This window comes from Myripristis murdjan, chromosome 1 (assembly GCF_902150065.1).
Source record: "Myripristis murdjan chromosome 1, fMyrMur1.1, whole genome shotgun sequence".
In the NCBI taxonomy this organism is placed as follows: Eukaryota; Metazoa; Chordata; class Actinopteri; order Holocentriformes; family Holocentridae; genus Myripristis; species Myripristis murdjan.
The window spans coordinates 34,377,107-34,397,825 of record NC_043980.1 but is presented as its reverse complement, the minus strand read 5'-3'; positions in this window follow the sequence as shown (position 1 = coordinate 34,397,825).

Below are 20,719 nucleotides of genomic sequence, written 5' to 3'. Positions count from 1 at the left end.
CTTTATTGAAACCACATATACCACCCTTGGAGAAACATTCAAACCCAACATACCATTGCTTATTGGCTGCACCATTACATCAAACAGAAAATATCTGGACGGTTTGTGGGTGATTTTATACGTCTTTACCCGGACATCTTTGGTATCTTTGGAAATACAATGCCAGAAAAAAGTTCTGTGGGATTGAACAAACCTCAGCTGTGCAGCAATGACAAACCCACCTGTAGGAGCCGCACAGGTGAAGCCTCTGCAAACCAGACACGACCGGTCGGCTTTGCATCACGTCACTCCATCAGAAGTGGCTGCTTATGGCGTTTCAACTTTGTGCTCTGGGGTCAAGCATTACTGGAGCGGACTTTCACTCTAACATTATTCATGTAGACATGTGCTGTCTCGGATTTCAGAGGTTTCTTGTGCTATCACTGTTGTGCTCAACAGCAAAACAGTAAGAAATGATCACCACCACAATTCTCACAGTATGTTGTATCTAGTCTCTCCTCATATCTTACAGTAGTTTTCATTCCCTATCCCATTCACTCTACCTTAAGCTCTAGTATGCTCCCATGTCTCTAACACCCTCCTCCTCCAGCACCCTCGACTTCCACTTTCCTCAACCTCTCCACTCTTCCAGCATTTAGTCCCTCTGTCTCTGCTTCTTAGTTCCTCTCTCATTCCATCCCTCCCCTCCACGTTCCTCTACTTCTTTATCTCTCTCTCCTCCCTCCCTCCGTTGCCCCCATCAGGTATAATGAAGTCTGCTCTTGTGTAATCTCCCTCCGATCAGGCCCTCTCACCTCCCCTCTCTGACTCAGGTGTGTCCTCCAACAGAGAGCCATTGTTCTCTGAATCCTCCGCTGAAGCCTGCCTGGCACAAGCACACACCTGCAACCAACAATGATACCTTTGTTCACCTTACACACACATGCACGCTCAGACACATGCATGAACGCATACACACACACACACGTACACACACACACACACGTACACGTGAACTCTTACTCACAACACGCTGACACGCAGAAGAACTGGCTCTCGAACGGCATCTAAATACACCGAGATTGATAATCACCTCTCGCTCTCTCCACGGAGGGAATGAAAAAAGAAAAAAAAAAAAAATGAGTTGGAGAGACAAATGGAAGGGGAGGGGAGGGAAATGGCACAGAGAACGTGGCCAAGTTGTTGTTTGCACAAGCTGGTGTCATATTTGATTACATCGGACAGGAGATCAGGTGGGTTGCGGAGAGAAGTAAGGGGGGGGGGATCGCAGACAAGAATATCAGCGCGCTGTGCGTTAACATAATAGCTCGGTGGTGCACGGTTAATGCGCGGTACGTGTTTGTGACAGAGACATAACTCCATTTGCATCCCCCCTTGGCTGGCTCAAAGTTGGCTTTCATGCAGCACCTAGACATGCTCTCAGGCGATGTGTCTCAAAAATCAAAGGTGACCTCCGCCTTCTGACAATAGCAGGACGGAGGAGGGGAGGAAGGGGGGTTTTCCAATACACCTGCTGCAGTTTATGTTTAGGGAAATGGGCAACTAATCCTCTTTTTCCTGTGTCTACAACTGAAATCTAGCCACTGCGTACCTTTGGGCAGAAAGGGGTGGGATGGGGGAGAGAGAGCGGAATAGAAGGGCAGGAGAATTCAAGGAAAGGAAGTGGAAAGACAGCAAAAGGCAAGAGAGAGGGGGGAACGTGGAGAAGAAATAGAGAGAGAGAGAGAAGGGGGTAAATAAGGGGCAGTACTAGAGGAAAAATGGAGAGCAAGAGGAAGGGGTTTGGTCTCTTTTAGCTGTGATGTGACATTGGCGTCACCTGTTAACGGGTGCAGGCCTGCAGGCAGGCTTTGTAAGGTCTCAGATGTCGGGGAGCATGATTCTGTGTGTTTGTGTGTGTGTGTGTGTGAGCTCTAGTCAGGTCTCTCCTTGCCGTTGTGATAGGGTTTCACCTCACCGTGTACAGTAAACACAGCGTCTTGCCTGAGGATGACACACACACACACACACACACACAGACACACATGCGTACACACACTCCCAGACACCGGCTTGAAGCTCTCCACCCATCCCCGAGGTGAAGGTTTACTTTAACATGGTGAATGTGAGGTGTATCTTTCATATTATCCCCGTCCCCTGCACTGATCTGCACATCTACCGTGGCTGCTGGATAAGAAGCTGAACAGGCATATTGACAAAGGCTGCTTTTTTTTTTTGTACAGCAACGGCCTGGGGGAGTATCTGCAAGGGGAGAGAGGGTTACAAAAATGCACACACGCACAACATTGTACAAACTCATACTGTTGGCCAACGGAACAAGTAAGGGTTAAAGGGACATTTTGGATTTATTGACACAGGGTGGTATGACTTACCGGCTGCTAGTGGATTAATGGGCATTATCTCCAGGTGATCCCTGTGGCCAGAGTTGTGGCTAACGCAGCTTTCATGACATATTGGAGAGATCAGGAGTCCAACTTTAGAACTCATTTCATGTCTTCTTAGAAATGGGAGCATTTTTTACAAAGTTGGAAGCTTATGTTCATGGTTATAAGGTGTTAACGCAGTATAATTGTCCTAACGAGCAGGTAGATAAATTCGTTCATTCATTCAGACCTTTATTTAAGTCTTGGAGAACCTTAAGGTTACCCTCATTTGCCAGGATTATTGTTAAAATGTAGAATTACAAGTAAGTAAAATAACATACCTGCACACAAAAATGACATGTACAAATACATGCAGAAATATATTTCCATAAATCATAGTCATACATAGTGGTGGTGTTTACAAGTGATCTAAACTGTCTAAATCTCGAAAAGGGGACTTCCAAGGAAAGCCAGTCTTTAGACCAGGTTGAGTGTGTGTCAGATGACCAGCAGAGTAATGATGACAGATAGCCAGGTGGGTCTCCTATAAGAGCTCTGTAGACAAAATATCACCAGTGCAGTTCCTTGTCAAGCATGATCGACCAATATTCTGATAGACTGGACAAACATGTCCTGTATTTATCCTCAGTAACAAATCATATGGCAGGATGATACACAGGATACAGAGGGTCTAAAGCTGAAGGACCTGTATGTCTGCAGATCGCATCACCATAATCCAGACATGACAAGAATACTGCCTTAATGAAACGTTTTCTGATGTGTCATGGAAAGTTATTGTTATTCCTGTAGAGATATTCAACACTTTTTGGAACCTTACTGACAATTACTACTGACAAATTAATACAGAATTTGAACGTAAATTTTTCATCAATCCAGATACCCAGGTACTTAACTAACCCTTTCACTTGTGGACCCACATACAGTGGAGATGCTCAGATTATAGTAATCAATGACCTTGGTATTAGAAGACACCATAAATGTTGTTTTGCCTTCGGAACATATTTTATGGACATAAGAGCATCCTGTAAGACATTAAAAAAGTACCGCAACCTCCCAGCAGTCGGTTAGAGGAAACTAATGAAGCAATATAACACTGTGTCGTCTGCGTACAGATGGTTGTGACAGTTCTGCAGCTGATGGGCAATGTTGTTGATGAACTGTAAATAAAACTGGACCAAGAGTGGAACCTTGTGGAACACCTTTTACAACTGGCAGATATGCAGAATGCTAACTGCCGATTAATACACTTTGTTTTCTGTCAATTATATAACTTTGAAGACGCGTTAGAGTCAAAAGCACATTACGTCAGCGACTTAAGAGTAAACTTCCACGAGTGCCTCCTCCATTATCAAAAGGTAAACAGGCTCTAGGGTAATACAGTGGCATTCTTCAATTAGCAAAATAGTTCTAATGCATTGCCAAACATCAGTCTAATGGGAGGAATATTGTTGGTGTTGCATTTTGTTGTGGATGATTTAACAGTTTGAGCAAGTTTTCTGGCGGCTTACAAAAATGTTAGCCATTAGGTGACCCTGTTGACTGCTGTTCATTTGGCTACCTGTCCTGCTGGCTTGGACAACGTAACTTTTTAGGGGCCATTTTGACATGAAACAGCAGGGTAATCACAATGGAATGGCACCTTAATGACATTCATTAAGGTGCCGTTCCATTTACGTTTAACAGAGCCTTTCCAGTGAGCCAACATGAACAACACCAGGACCCTGGCTCTGTTAGACATAAATAGTAAAGAGACTTATTGATGTCAAAAGTAACACCTGTGTTTATCTGCTATTACATGCCAAATTGGCTGCCATGAGAGAGGTCTATTAGCTACAACTGCAACCACAAGGATTTCTACTTGAGATAATACATGCATCAATGTCATTAGTTCTAAGTATACCATATAAACCCAAAGTATCCCTTTAAGTGCTTTGGTTGCTGTTGTTACAAAGTTAGAACTTAATGGAAGGCAGAGCTTGTCTCGTCCACATATCATGTCCTTATTTTTCTAGTTTGAATGCAAACTGGTGCCCCACCGGTCAGCTGCTGATGTGTCCAGCAGTTTTCCGATTAGAAAAAAACATAACACAGTAAAATGGTGCCTGGTGGAATACCGGGAGTGTGTGAATAGTGTGCAACATGGTATATTACACAGGAGTGGTATTGCTCTCTGTATGAGGGCATGGTTCAAGTTAAATTAGGTTATCTCTGCTTCACGCTTCTAGACACAGTTCACAACCTCAGCTTTCCAGTTCCAGTGTGTTCCCTGAACTTCAATGTGCGGCGGGAAAACTGTAAAGTTGTGAGGTATTTTGAGAATAATCTAAGTGGGTTATATGCCTCACTGACGTTGAAACATGGGGAAAAGGGGTGGGATATAAGGCAAGAGGAGGGGTACGGGGGTAGGGGTGGTGGTGGTGGGGGGTGTTGGGGGCCTTTTGTAATTTTACATGTCACAGGAGCGAAGCGAGGGATGGAAATAGAACAATGGAAGAAATGCTGAGCTTCTGAGGAGGCCCTCAAAGACTTCCAACTCAGAGACTGATAAAAGCCCTCCTACTTCATATCCCAGCACCCGCTCTTCTCCCTCTCAGACACACACACACACATGCACACACACCACAAACGCACGCACACACACACACACACACACACACACACACACACACAGAGCTCTCAGAAGAGAATATCTTCAAGCTTTGTGCGCGTGCAGCTGAGCGACAGATTGCCAGGGTGTGACAACGATGATGGTTTCAAGCTGAGGAGACGTCTTGAAACAGAGTCACGGCAGTGTCACATCCTGATCGTGGCGTGATGAAAGTAGAGTAAACATGGTAAACATGCCAGGAAATTTTGGTCAAAACTCTGAAATTGAGCATACAATGGGAGGATAAGGGTGTTTGAAAAGTGAAACAGTCTCTATCCACTGCTGATTTGACAGTGGACTGTACGCTGACTGAAAACATGTGCAGCTTGTGGGTGAATGGCTTGAATTGGAGTCTTTTGGGATGTTGTGGAGGCTGAAAACAACAAAAAACAAACACCAAGATTCAGTCCTTTTGTGTAATTAATGTGAAAATTCCACAAGCATAAACTCAGTTAGTACAGAGGATTTTATGTATTTTGCTTAAATACGTTAAATATGAAACTATTAAACATGAAAACCCAGGCTGATCCCCTAGAGTGTTTGTGAGATCACCTTGATGTAATGGAAATACATGCAAAATAAAAACAAAACAACAAATACATTTATTATTGTAATTGTTATTATATCATTGTTGTTAATACTACTATGACTAATAATGATGATAATAATCCACATTCCCATTTTTTATTATTTTAGCACAATAACATTTGATTTTTATTTTTTATTTATTTATTTTTTTTTAGATTTCACTAACCTCAAACAGTTTGGTTGAGTTTTTTTTGCGGTGGAGGAAAATAATCTCCACATTATCTGTATCCACAACACACCATCTGCATCTCAGAGTTGGGCTCATTTCATGAAGTTTCACGAGACCGGGCTGGGAAAAAAAAAAAATGTGTTTACGGTATCAACACAGTTTTTACAGTGTATTTACTCGGCCATGTTTGGCTAAAAGTGCAGACGTGTTGAAGGTTCTCTGTGAAGTTCGACAAACATTCAATATTGCATCAGGCGTGCCCTGTGGTAATACATGTAAGATTTTTAGGATGATGTAATTTTAAAATGTTGATTTTCACCAAGTATGAGTTCCTCATGGTCAAACCGCATCCTTTTGCCTTTTTCATAGCAACTAGTGCAACTTCAAAGTTAATGGAAGCAGATTCATTTTTCCTAACTGGTGCACAGTGACCTTTTTTTTTTTTTTTTTTTTACTTGGGCAATTTATTGTACAGAAATCGTAAGATCAACATAGCAAACCCATCACGCCCAATACTGCCGGTGTACCGGCCGGTGTTTTCATGTGAGTTTCCTCCTGAAAGTTTGAATCGTGGGCTTTCTTTGTTGTGTGCACAGGTGTCGGCGTGATGCCTTCACTTGCCTGCACATCACACGTGCCTGGTGCCTGAGAGCGCACTGTATTTTAACGTGCGCTTCCTGCTCTTGCTGGAAGAACTTTCTCTCTTCATCTCTTTCTTGAGTCCTCTGTCTGCTGAACCATGTTGAGTTAGGGAAGCTAATTAGAGTTGCGCAGGCTTGGAAGTCGAGGAGTAGGGGGGATAGTTAGCTGGCGGACTAATGGCGGCTCCCTGTGACATGATTGATTTGGACTGTCACAGTGCTCAGCTGGGTGTCACTGCACGGCGACAAATAAAGGATTACATCGTCTCACGGTAACGCCCCCCCCCCGCACCACCGCCGCCGCCACCATTGTTAGTCCCACATCAAAGCACAAAGGAGGCACATTAGCATTTTTAATCAGAGGCTAGGCCAGGCGCTGTGCAGGCACCCGGCGTGGGATTGTTACTTTCATCTCAGGGCGCCCCCACTTCTCCCCTTACCCCGATCTAGTCCAGAACACTGGGTGCACACACACACACACATGCACACACACACACACACACAAAGACAAAGACAAAGACTATTGCCACACATACATTTAGAAAAACACACACATTCACCCATACAAACGGCCACACCGGGGGTTACAGTGTGACCCAATGGTGGAAAATTAACGAGACCCATCTGCAGTCAGACTTCAATTAGCACTTGAGAGTTCGTCCTCATTTCGCCTGACAAAAGTCCGTGCTTTTTTATCTTTTTTTTTTTTTTTTTTTTTTTTTTTTTCCTCGGCTCGGCGAACAAGGGCCAACAGAAGGGCCAGAATGCAACTGTCCTCCTCTGCCTTGTGTATGGCCTCCTTTGGAACATGCAGATGGATAATTAGGGCTATACTCCTGGTGAGAGGACAAAGATGATGCTAATTCTATTCATAAAGGGGTCTTCCGCTAATTACACTCAGAGTTGCTCTCTCTGCCGAGTGAACAATTGCACGGCTGAGTGGTTAAGGTTAAAGGGAGCAGCGTTCGAGTTTGGAATCAAACGAGATTAGCCCTGATTGGTGTGTCCCCTCAGCCCTCTCAGGAATAATTTGTCTAATAAAGTACCTGCGCAAGTTCATCTCTTCTCTTTCATAGAGAAAGCATGAAAGGAAATACAGCAAATACAGCAAAATGAAGCTCCATGATGACTGTATAAATATACATGTATTTGTATTTGTATGTCGTACCAACTTAAGTCTAGGCAGAAGAGTGTAGAAGGTTTTTTTTTTTTTCACTACACAGCCTCGCTTTTATGGATGCTCGGGCCTAGTAAATAGCGGGTGCTGTTGTTAGTGACTCATTAATCATGAGTTAAGAGAGAATGAAAGAGAGGAAGGGAGAGCAGAGGAGAGAGGAGACAGAGAAGGAAGTGATGGAGACGGAGGGAGGGAGAGGGACTGAGGCCAATCTCACCTCTCTTTTCCTATCACACATCCACCAGCGAGCTAATAATCACATCAGCACACACTCGTTTCCCCGCACAACACATGACGACACGGGAGGGCCCGCAACACACGCACGCGCTCCCAGGATGCCTGAAAAAGACATCTTGTGTACACACCGTTTGAGCACGTGCCCCGGTTATTAAAAAGTCTCACCTATTAGGTGCCGCCTAATGACCTGCAATGTCAACTTCCCCTATGGGAATGTGTCTCGTTTGAAAACCAGCAGTTTGGCTGATAACAAGATCTGCAAGAGAGGCAAAAAAAAAATCAATGATCCCAAAACAATAAAAAGAGAAAGGAGTTTAGCGGGGTGGCTGGAAGAAACAGGCCTAATCTGCATGATCATCAGTATGGCACGCGCTCGTGATCAAATACGGAGGGGGCTAAATAATAGATCACAATGGGGCTGTCACCGCCTTTTGTTTTGATGTGTGCACTGTGATGAGGCAGAGAATGTGCCTTGCAGTTTAACTTGCAGTCGACTGCTCATCTACAGTAGTGTGGCACGTTTGCCCTGTCACCCGCCGCACATGACTCGATTTGGAACGGCAAAAGAAAGGAGTAAGAGAGAGAGAGCTGTCACGCCGCGAGACGATGTGATCGCTACTAAAATTAGACGGTGATAACATTTTCTGGAGAGAGACTGAATGAAAGGGAACAAACTGTGGCAAAGGTTGTCTCACCCCGCCGCAACTGGTAAGACGACTTTGGAAAAAAAGCGGCTGTGATGTGCGCCGGAATGAAAGAGACGAAAATACAGGAGGGAGCAAAAGGCTCCTGATTATGGTGATGAGGAAGAAAGAGAATAGGAGGGGAGGGGAGAAAACAAACTCAAGTCATCGTCACTAATCGGGGTATCACACTTTTATGTGTCAGCGGTGTACACAGTGTACTTCTATCATTTATGACTTTTAGTGAACACATGATGGCAGAGGATTACATTTGTCAGTAGGGGGGGTCTTTGAAAGAGATATGCTAATTTGGCCAAGGAGCAAAAGAACAACATCAAATATGTACCAGTGAATAGCCGAGGGACTTAAAAGTCTTAATATCCCTCAGAAGTGCTTTATCTTCACACCACAACCTGCGTTTACAGCACAAACAGGAAAAGAGCCAGTTGTAGCTTCAAAGCGCTGCCGGTCCGCGGGTTTAATTTCAGATCAGGCTTAATAAAGGTTATCAGCCGGACCACTAATGAAACAAAGGCGAGTGCACATACGCAAAGGGTGTTCGCATGTTTCGCGTTGCCCCCTCTTTCTCTTCTTCCGTCCCTCTCTTCTCCTTTTCCTCCCTCCTTCTTTCATGGGAGACGTTTGATTCTTTTTTTTTTCTGCTCTTTTTTTTTTTTTTTTTTTTGCCAGCGTTTTAAGTTCTGCATCAAAGTGACTGGAAACAATATGCGACCCGCCTGACTCTGACTCTCTTCTCGCTCTCCCGCAGTCAGCGTTCGGAATCATAGCAGGGTGGTGCTCGTTTGATAGCTTGATAGTCATTTGTTTTGATCTGCGACTCCTTTGTCTCTCTGTTTGGGTCTGAAACAATAAGAGATTAGAACCCTAGACAGAGGGTGCAAGCGCAGAGAAAGAACAAATGCTTTCTTTCTTGTTTTCCTTTCAAGTTTGCTTCTTTTTCACCACAAATCTTGCAATCTTTTTTTTTTTTTTTTTTTTTTTTTTACCTCAAAGTGACTTGCTGTGCTCTTAAAGCCCCCCAAAAAGCCGCTCTCAGAGGGTTGTTATAAAGCCAAGTCATAATGATTCTGAGCTTTTGCATAGGCAGAAGGTTGCCCCGCTAACTTTCTAGCGCACACTGAAAACAGGCAAAATTGATTCCTGTGGTTCAGTGATAGTATCCCAATTATCAAACCATGAACGCAGGGAGAATGGATGCATGAGATGAGAACATCACAGTGAGAAGAGTGGTAACAGCTATCGAATGGGGGCCATATTAAAGATTTTCTCCCTATCTTTACCATCTCACATCAAGGCGAGAGACAAAGGAGAAGGGGAAGAGAGAAAGTGCAGTCTACCAGTGGAGGCCTTGACTGAAGATGAAAGCTTTCTAGGAATCAAAGAAGCCCCACCACTCATTATACCTTGGTGGGATGCCTCCCCTGTCCACGTTAGGCGCGGACAGGAGAACGCAGGGGTCAAGGTGAAAGCAGACCACAGTGGAAAAACCTCGAACTCGATCATGAGAATTAAACATGCTAATGCAAATGTCAAATATCAATTTCTGATTGACGTTTTTCCAGGGAAAAAACACGAATTTCCATCTCACTGTTTGCCGGAGTGAGAATTCCAAAGTGTGAACGTGGGGCTTGGAGAGGAAAACAAGATGCTGAGAGCGCTGGCCGAAGCGGCGCCTCGCCCACATATGAGAGCGTTCACACCCAGCAAACTCCAAGATAAGGGTTCTGTGGAAAAGAGAGGAGGAGTCAGAGGAGGGACCGCGGCGAGGTCAGCGATTTTAATTAGCCGGGCACACAATCTGATAAAGACATGACTCTTTGCCCACGCCGCACGCCGCCTCATTGGCAATGCGAGGCTTGTCTGGGACAGTCACCCTGCCTCATTTCCTCCCATAACGCCTCCTCCCCCCCTCCCCCCGCGTCCCCTCCCCTCCCTCTGTTGTTTCGTTTTATCTCTGTGAAAAATAATGAAAGCAAGCACTTGCGACCGCATCTCCATTGATGTTCGAATACACAACCAGCAGATTCAAAAACACATTCTGGGATCAAAGTAAAAAAAAAAAAAAAAAAAAAAAAAAAAAAAAAGAGGGTGGGGGGGGTGGTGGTGGTGTTGGGGGGGGGGCTTCTTCGTTCCAATGAAATTATAAGTGCAGAGGAGTCTGGAGTGCAGAGCTCATTTGCTAAGACTGTGAGGCAAATAGTCGTTAAAGAATGGCCTATAAGTAGGCATTAAATGGAAATGCCTGCGATTCCTCTGGATTAGCATAAGAACCTTTTCTTGCCAGGCCAGCTAATAATATTCATTTAAAATAAATACATGGGAAACGAATCTGTTTGAAAAGCGGGTCGATTGCACATATTTACTGAAGGGGCCGTCGGAATGAAAGAATGGAGAATCACGGAGCGCTCGGAGGGATGTGGACTCGCGATTCGTCGGTTCTTTGAAGTTCCAGAGACTGGAAAATTAAAGTCTTTACAAAAAATTAGAGGAAGAGAAAGGTTTTTATGATTCAGTGGGCTTGCGAGGGAACGCGAGGCCGAGGATGTCAAGTGCTCACTTTATTAATCTTGTCAGTCATAATTAAGCCACACAGCAGATAGTCACCTTTGATCTTTTACCTTAGGCAACAATGACAACCGTGAGGACTGCAAATACTCCACGGTGATCCGTATGAAGGCGAATTAAACCTGTATTGTCAGGAGTTTTCCTTCCTGATTCAGCAGGCCAAGTTTCACAAGAGATGTGAAAGTTTTATTTTGCTCGTGAAGTAAAATCCCAAATCCACAATATGAAAAAGTGAGTTGTCAGTAGTCTAAATGCATCTGGCCTCTGTTGCTCAGTTCCTAGGCCAAGCCAATTAAAATGACCCCCCTACCCCCCTGAAAACACACACACACGCACATACACACTTCCATGGGACCTTGTTTATATACCCTATGTCAGCAAATGTGCCGATGTGTGTCCTGTGTGCGCCGGCTTCTAATGACGCCGGCCCGTCACGATGGCCCAGTCAGACACTGACAGCCAAGCGCTAAAGTGGAGGAACTCCAGCCGTTTCTATAGCTACTGTAGAGTTCAAAGGCGGCCATCTTTTTCCGGAGAAGAAAGAGGCCATCACAGAGGGAGAGACCAAAGACGACCTCCAGGGTTACACGTCAAACTTCGCCCCCCTTCGACCTGTAGACCCTCCCACCCTCCCCGTACCCCATGGTGCGAAAGCGTGGCCCCGGCATCTGTGGCTGGACTGTCAGAAGCCTCAGACGGGGTCAGCGGAGCCAGGTAAAGACTCTCCTATCAGTTTTATATTAGCCCACTTTCTTAAAGTCAGGGCTTTGAAGTGACACCAAAGTCAGTCACAAGTATCTCTCATCTTATGTGCTTTTTTCTAAAACACTGCAGTGTCGACATTTCAAGCATCTTTCGCCGTTTAATGTCGGGCCTTTGATTTTTTTTTTAAGACACTAATTTTAACATCTTCAAGGGGAAAGCGAAGTCTCTGCATTTGGGTTCTTTTGTCTGCTGTCGTCTGCCCTTTCTCTCCCTTTATGATATGAAAAGATCTTAAAAGGGAACTTGTTAAAAGGCGGCTCTCCATCAAAAGTAATGCAGAATGTGCTTTTTTTGGTGACATTTTTGCTACTTGGCCATTTTGATGTGATGCCTGTCATCCCGGGGCTACTACTTTTGCTCTCAAAAAGATTTTGTTTTGCAAAGCATACAAACAAAGACCGAATTTCAGGAGGCAAACAAACTTCGACTGGGAAATCTTTGATATATTATCTTACAAAGTTGAACAGCAACCAAAGTAGACAAAGGACAAAAAAAAAAAAAGAAAAAGTCAGAATGTGAAGATGAGTTGTCTTGTGAAATTGTGGTATTCATCTCTGAGCGGTGAGGTATCTGTTACACATCTGGCAGAGGCGTAAGCTCAGTGTCTGCTGATTGAAATTGAAGACATATGGAATTACAAATGGTTATTGAAGAGACTGAGGGATGTGGAAATGAACTATCGGGTTTTTCATACCTCAGATTCCATCACACCGTCCAATCACAAGGTGAGGGCTGTGCTTAAACCCCGTTTGCGTTCCTCTCTCGGCTCTGCACCGTCTGAAAGATGAGGAGCAGCTCGGTGGCTCAGTAGTGTGCCCGAGCTAATGTCAACCTTCTTGTCCCTCTTCCATCTTCCCGTCACGTTCCGCTCTCCCCTCTTCTCCCAGCTCGATTTCGGCCGACGCCGCTAGTTTGTATCTATATTGGAATCATCGAGCAAAAGTGAGCTTCACATCACATCAGGCGAAGAAGGCATGCCCGGGCACTTCTAACAGCCTCCCAAAGACGCCTGTTTCAAGTCCTCACAAGAAGCCTGCCTCTCATTGAAGTTCAAATGGATAGCTCTTGGGCACAAGCTTTCCAGGAGGGGGGAGGGAGGGAAGCTGCTCACCTCTGTACCAAACTCTCACATCCTACTAGGGAGCCATGTGAAGGTAAGAAATTAAAAGCGCACCTTATGGGCAAAGCATCTGATTTCTTCTTTTCTTTCTCTCAAGTTGCCCCCCCACCCCTGCCTTTTATCACCCGCATCCCCTCAAGCCCGTATTGAATGTCAACAAAATTGGGGATGGGAATGTGGCCTCGGCTCACTCAATGGGATTTTTAACATAAAAAGAACAGTGCCTCAGCACAAATTTCCGGAACTATCATTACGCTCCGCATCTATGGTGAAAATGAACTAATCGTCTAGTTACTGGTGGCTTGTTATCCAAAGTGTGCCCCAGCTGAATGGTCTTTCACCGTGAGGACCTGCCATTGAATAAAGACAATTAAACTACAAAGGGCTCGACTTCCACTTTCATCAGAGAACAATAATTCCACCAATACCAATCCTTATGAGTTCCTCGGGGTTAAACATTTGGGGGAAAACAGTGTTAAGCTGTATCAAATTAAGTCAGAAGGGGGAAGCTCACTTAATAGCTTGGAACTCCCCATCTTAGACTAAATATCTGCTCCCATGAGCCTTTGCCTGCTGCGCCCCTCCTCCCTCCCTGCAGTGAGGCCTAATTTTCCTGTTTTCACCGAGAAGATTTCACGGTTCACAAGATCAAAAGCTTGCATAAGCTCTGCGTTTGTTTACATCAGCCTACACCCGGGCAAATACAGCTATGTTGATTATCTTTCCCTTTCACTTTTCTGGCTTGCATCCCTCCGCCATCGCAAATGACCTCCCACCTTCACTCGCTGTACATGCTCTGTTTCTTTTTCTTTTTTTTTTTTTTTTTCCTTTCTCTCCACCTTCCAGCACCTTGCACACAGACCAGGTGGGTGACAGGATCAACAAAGCTGAACCTCTTCTCTTCCCTTTGACTTCATCCACATTTAGGAAAATATTCTAAAGAGTTTACAGAGAGATGCTTTGAAACTGCCCTCTCAGCAACGGCTTCCTCTCTGTCTCCGCGCGGTGAATTTTGACACAGCCCAAATGAGGTCCTTCGACACTTGAAATGGGAGTGTGACAAGGGGGACAAACACAACCACCAAATCAACACATGAATAAATAATCTGTTTGCTTTTCCAGTGTCCCATTTCAACAAACCACGGGGCTTCCTCCCACCAGGAAACTGAAAGATGTCTTTGATTCATTTAGGACTGAACTGTTGAATGCCTCTTTTTGATGTCTGGCTGATTTTTGATAACTGTTAACAGTTCTATTGTCTTCTAATTTCCTTCAGTTTGGAGACCCATGTAATGAAAATGTGTTTAATTTATAAATCTCAAACTCAACACATGCACTAGAAACTCTTCTTGAACAGTGGGGATTGGAATGATTCATTTGTGTGTCAAAGAAGAAATCCACCTTAAAACACTGTTACACTGCTAAAGTCTAGTGCAATAAGAATTCACTTCTCAGTTTAATTTAATATAGGACTTGTTAATATAAAGTTATCCAAATTATCATAACATAATATCAGCGCTGGAAATTTGACTAATGGCCTTTGAGAAACTCTCCCTCTGAATCAAACAGATTTAGAATTCCAAATTAGTTACATAAAGACTCTCAAAGTCAGCCCGGCTAAAAAAGCGAGGTGCAAAATGCATTGCAGGTAGAATAAGACACTTGACAGAAAATGCTCAACAGAAGAAAACATGTTGGAGGAATCAGTGCTATCTAGCTGGGGAAGATCAGTACTGCTCATAGTGACGGAAAATTATGTGTATTGGGGGAATATAATGCTGAGAAAGGTGTCTTATTCTCAAATTTCAACCATGCAAATGGAAACACCAAAAGCCACATTTGGGAGAAATATAACTGAAAAAGTCAGTAGCATTAGAGAGCATAATGCAATTTATTTTTTTTATTTTTTATTTTTTTGTAAAATGATCCCTTGCAATGTGTCATCATTATGGGTCTCTCTCCACCATACAATTTATAGCCAGCTTGTTAGGCTACTCCTGTCTCCAGCTTCACCCCTTCACTGCTATCAGCTTCAGTCAAAACTGCTCTGAAGCTGCACGCTCTGCAGATTATTGTGTCCAAATTTCAGATCAATAACAGAAGTGCCTCTGTCGCTGCCACTAGTGCAGCCACAGAGAAAGTTCATTCAAAGCTTACCTTGTAGCTGAGAGTTTGCAGCTTCACCATATTTTGAAGTGAAGCTCAGAGACAAAGTAATCTGAGTAATCCAACAGGAGCCTCGCAGAGTAAAACATATCCATCATCTCCATCAAAAAAAAAATAAAAAAAAATAAAATAAAATAAAAACACTCTCGTGCTCTCCACACCCTCTACTGGTCAGAAAACACTCAGTGCAGCTTTAACCCAACAGTCATCATGGTGACAAAAGATCTAAAAAATGGTTCAGAAGTCACAAACATGGTGCAGAAGTCAAAAAGGTCCTCATTAAAGAGGAGTAAACTCACCAAAACTAAAAAGGACAATAGATATCATAACTGACATATGGATCACTGAGTTGGCATTGTTTTGGGTGTACCCAGAATAGAGCAATCAAGTGGGTGGAGCAAGGGAACATGCCCCCTGCACAGCTACTTTCTCCAGTGTCCACACTGGCCATCGCCCCAGCAGATAGTACTTAAAGCTTAACTTTATATACATTGTTATTTGTTGTCTTATCACCTACTGTCATACACAGTTTGATTGTTGCATTAGCATTATGTTAGCCGACTTCTTATCTCAGACTTATTCAGGGAAGGAGGTGGCAAACATCATATCTCAGGTTAAGTCAGTCCGATTACATCTGCCAATGCAGTCAGACAGGGATTATGTTTTCACCTATTTCCCCTCTGTTTGTTTGTTTGTTTGTTAGCAGGACATCTCAAGAAGTTATGAATGGATTTGTGTTTGTTTGAATAAAACTGTAGTAATCATCCAGTTTGAGTCTGCCTCTTTTGGGTAATTTCTGCTGCTCAGCCCTGTTTGAACTAAAATACACATGAGTCCTAGGTACACTTCTAGGTGGCGCTGTCACAAATGAACCACTTACACGGTACACAGATTGGCATGAAACCTGGTGGAGAGGTTGATCATCAGGAAAGTCAGGAAAGAACTGATTAATTTTTCACACTGATTGGCCTAAGTGGGTCGTGGCAGTGGGCGTGGCTCCACATAAAAATGTATGTAACTTTTGAACGGATTCATTTGATCTACTGAGTAGTGACGTTTGACGTCTCTACTTCATATTGTCAAAGTTCTGCAAAACATCTGCCCAGAATATTCCCCTGTTCGATCTCTGGTGCTTCCATGTGGCTTTGTCATGCTGCCGCTGGACACAGCTCCAAAACGCTGCAGCTCTCTTTCTCTGGTGGGAGGTTCATGTGTGCATTGTTGCTGCTTTGTACTCCATACTGCTTGCGTGTATATATTGTATGTATGTATGTATATATTGCCTGCTCGCTCTACCCACGTACCACCCGTTGCCTAAACCATACCAAGTATTCCCTGTAGGTATGAACCTGTCTGACGCTGACAGTCTCCTGTTGTGTGCTGCATGTGTGAAATATGTGAAATGTGCCTAAAGTCCGGACCTGATTCTCCGCACATTGTGAGGGGTTCATGTGAGAAAGCGGCTTCAGACTAGTCTAAGACTTAGACTAATCTTAGTTTATGTAACTTCATGCAACTGGCCCCTGGTGTAAATGATACAATCAGTGAGTGATTAGGGAAGGTGCTGATTTTGTAGCCAGTATACATTGAGATTCCCCATCGCCTGTTAAACAATGGCAAGCCAGCTACTTGCCAAAGTAGCCAAATATTGCAGGGTGCTGACATTATAACACTGGATAATTGTTCCAAAAAGATAGGAAAACTGGTCAGCAGTACACAGCTATTGCTGATTCATGTTCCATTTCTTAAATTTATGAATAACTGTCCAAATGTACATGACATGAGTTTTGTAAAAGAAAAATTTTCAACTATCTAAAACATCACCAATAAATCAGATTTTAGTTGCCTGACATTTGAAGAGCTGGGGCTTCTTCTTAGGCTCATCATTTTGCACCAATAGTCACCAATTACGCAGGGAGAAATCCTTTAGTAAGGTGACAGAGATACTACTTTCTCCATCAAGGAGGTCATAATGCAATGCAGCAACAAGGCAGGTTGTCTTTTGACCAAGGGGTGTGGGTGTTTCAGAGAACTGGACTAACTAACAAACTAACTAATCACTACCTAAAATAGAATTAGATAGGATGAGGGAAAATGGATACAGCAAGCAAATTACAAGACTCCACATCACAAAATGAAATACCTATTAGCCTAAGAGTATCAGAGGATGGATTTGTGCTTTGAGGTAATAGGTCCAATAAAACAACAGAACCTACACTTCCCACAGTCTGCAATTACAAGAATCTTCGATGCAAATTACTTCCCACAGTGTATGTGAAGTGCAGTCTGGAGCAGATAATAAGCCAAAGGTGTGCACAGGGGAATGGAATGTGCACCCCCACCCCCTCAGGGCATATGGACACCCTCAGACTTCTGTGGGTCCTGGCTGGCACACCTCGCAGAGACAAAAGAGGAAAATGGGGAAGCGAGGTACCTGGTTCTGATTCTCATGAACACTTTATAATGGCAAGCACAGCGCCAGGAGTTGAGGTGCCCAAGGCATACAGAGTGAACGAGTTACAGCAGGGGAGTGACTGCAGCCGGGCCTCGGCTCTATAGCTGGATAAAGAAAAGAGAGAGAGAGGAGAGAAAGAGAGAGAGAGACTTTCTAAGATGTTCATTTTACATAATCTTCAATTAAAGTGACTTAACAATCAAATTAAATGAATCCTCTTCACAGGACCTGCAATTCACCTTAAAACTGGTCTTTGTTTTGATGTATTTACGTCATCCCTGATTTCAAGGAAAAGCCTCATCACTGCTTGGGGAGGAGTCGAATTTGAAGATGATTATGAGAACGTATTTCCCTCTGCTCATCACAGGAAACAAACAGCCCAGCTCTGAATTTAACTCCCCAAACAAGAACCATATGCCATAGGTCTTTCTTCTCCCATCATCCCCTTCCACCACCCTCTTTTCCATGAGAAACATGTAAATACAAAGACCCAGAAACACATGTGGTTAGTCATAAAGCTGCGAATGTAACCCCCTCCCTCGTTTTTTCTTCTTCTCTCTGTTCCACCCCCAGCCTCAACCTCCTCACCCGAGAAACAAACCCGCAAGAAAGAGAACGAGAGGGAGGGAAAAAAAAAAAATGTAAGGAACAGGAAAACAACAAAAAACAAGAACAAAGAATGTTGGAGGGGATCACAGCGTTGGGAAACTGACTTAATTGCCTGTGTGTGAAAAGCGAAGGAGAAGAGGGACAAGCTGGCGACAGGGAGGCAGTAGAAAAAACACGGAGCTGCTGTGGGCTGTTGCGGACTGCAAAGCCATTTTCCCACAATGGTGGCCTCTTTCGGTGCCAGGGGGCCATGTTAGCCCATCAGTAAGTGGTGTGTGGGATGAGGAACCCAAACAAGCAAAGACAATGGCACTTCAGTGTCCATTAAGAGAGGGCTGTGCGCTGCGGCTATCCCGTCTCCCTGTTTGGAGATAAACAGATTCCTTCGGAGGCCGCCATTTTGTGCCTGCGACTTTCTAACTTTCTCATCCGACTTAGTCCCTTCCCATCATCAAGGCCGGCATTAGCCTAATCGCTTGCGCTTCGGGGGTGGTTATCTTCTTGGGTGTTAGCTGAAAATGGCTTGCAGCTGGGTTGTGTACAGCTCAATCTCTAACAGGTGCTAGGCTCTGTGGGTAAAGAGTAAACAATGGCAGCTAAGCCCGGAGCTTTGCCAGGCGGAGTATCTATGATGGGAACCAGTTAGGCTCGAGGGCTCACACACCCACAACCCAGGTGGTGTTCAGAGGTTCATTTAGCCATGTGTAAACTCTGGGTACGGGTTAACTGTAAGTGTTTTTCGATGGTTAAAATCAGCGGGGGGGAAAAAAAAATCAAGGATGTTTCAGATCATTTTAGCCTCTAAATGGTGTGAAGTCATTCACCTGTGTCATAATAATCTCAAATGACAGATCAAGGCTGAGAGCCGTCCTGACCCATGTGACCAACCCACATGATTCAGTCTTAGCTGCACGGCAAGAGAAAGAGGTGGAGACGTTGGCGTCATGGGATCCTGACACACGGTATGTGATGAGAGCACAACATCATTTCTATCAACCGAGTTGTGTTGACTGAGCTGATGAAAATCCTCGGTGCGTATGTGTTGTACCACCCTCTGTCAGTTCACCCTTTCCCACTCCGAATATAACTGCAGTTCCACGAGAGTCTGAGTCATATGACCGCGTCACATGATGGAGGTTAGTTTTTATCCCTGTGGTGTCTGGGAGGCCTCCAAACCCAGAGTGGCCTCACCACATTTCCCACAGCCGTCTGGGGAATGGACTGCGGACCTGAAGGTATGTGTGAGGCACAACACTGAGGCACTATGGCTGTCCTAAGATAAAAGCGTGGAGAAATTCCCGAGTTATAAAAAAACATAGCTTAGTTCAATATTGTCCATGGCAGCCACACCCAGCGAGACAAAATGTATGCATGACAATGTCTGGTCACTGTAGCGGGTCATGGAAGCGAGCGTTAAAAAGCTTCTGTGTTGTTACGCGTCTAAATGTGGGCGCCGCGTCTTTCTGCTTCATGCTTTTTGGGGTTTGTAACCCCCATGTTACCCCCTTCATCGCCAGCTCTCCTGAATCGGCCAGCAGACTTTCAGAATCAACCTGGGTTTCCTGACCTGTTTGAAATGTGACAGATTTGTACAAGTAAAAATGCAAGTTGATCAGACAGCATGTGAAATATAAAGAATGTATTTACCAAGTCACAAACCACAAATCAAATCATGTGAAACCTCCAACCAATACCAAAATAAGATCATCTTCAAAACAATTCTTTGCAAAAATAAATCTCATCTTACAATAACATTGCAGAAGTTCCAGGCAATGCTGAATTGATTTCGCTGTGTGCTTTTGTTGTGTCATTTCAAGTTAGCTGGGAGGCTAGCATTTTGCACGTCAGACAGCAAAATAATATTTTTATAAGGCATCACTTGGCCACGTGTCAGCAAAGAGGCAATCGCAGTGGCAGATGCGGCCTGTATCTGTAGTGGGTTTCAGTTTTCCCACTTGCCTGTGCCACCAACTCCTCTCTGTGCAACCGAACTTCCAGGGCCAGTGTGGTGCTGGTTTATTGGTCTCATCTGTCCCAGATATAACTTTATGACAGGAGTATGTTTAGCTTCAAAGCCTGCTCTGACCCCAAACTCTAAACCGGTTCTCTGTTTGCATACCAGGGTGCCCACAATGTAATGTGGGCCAGAGTGTTAACAAGACTCAAGGTTGCCATATCTTGACACATTAACATATTTTGTATGCGTACGATGCCCTGAAGGGAGTTTTGTTCAAGCATTCAAGTAAAAAACCACAACGCCTTAATCATTGTATTTTTAGAAATGCCGCTCCCAATATCCAGGATTGTACAAGAAAAGACAAGGGCTTGATGGATTCAAAATACACCACACACCCGTCAACTAAGGCCACAGGCGAAGCCTTTCGAGGGACTGCATTCCGTCGGGTCACTGTGGAATGTGGGCCGACTTGCGTGCCATGACAAACTCATGTTATCGGATCATTTGGCCGTTCTGATGTTCTAGACAATGGTGG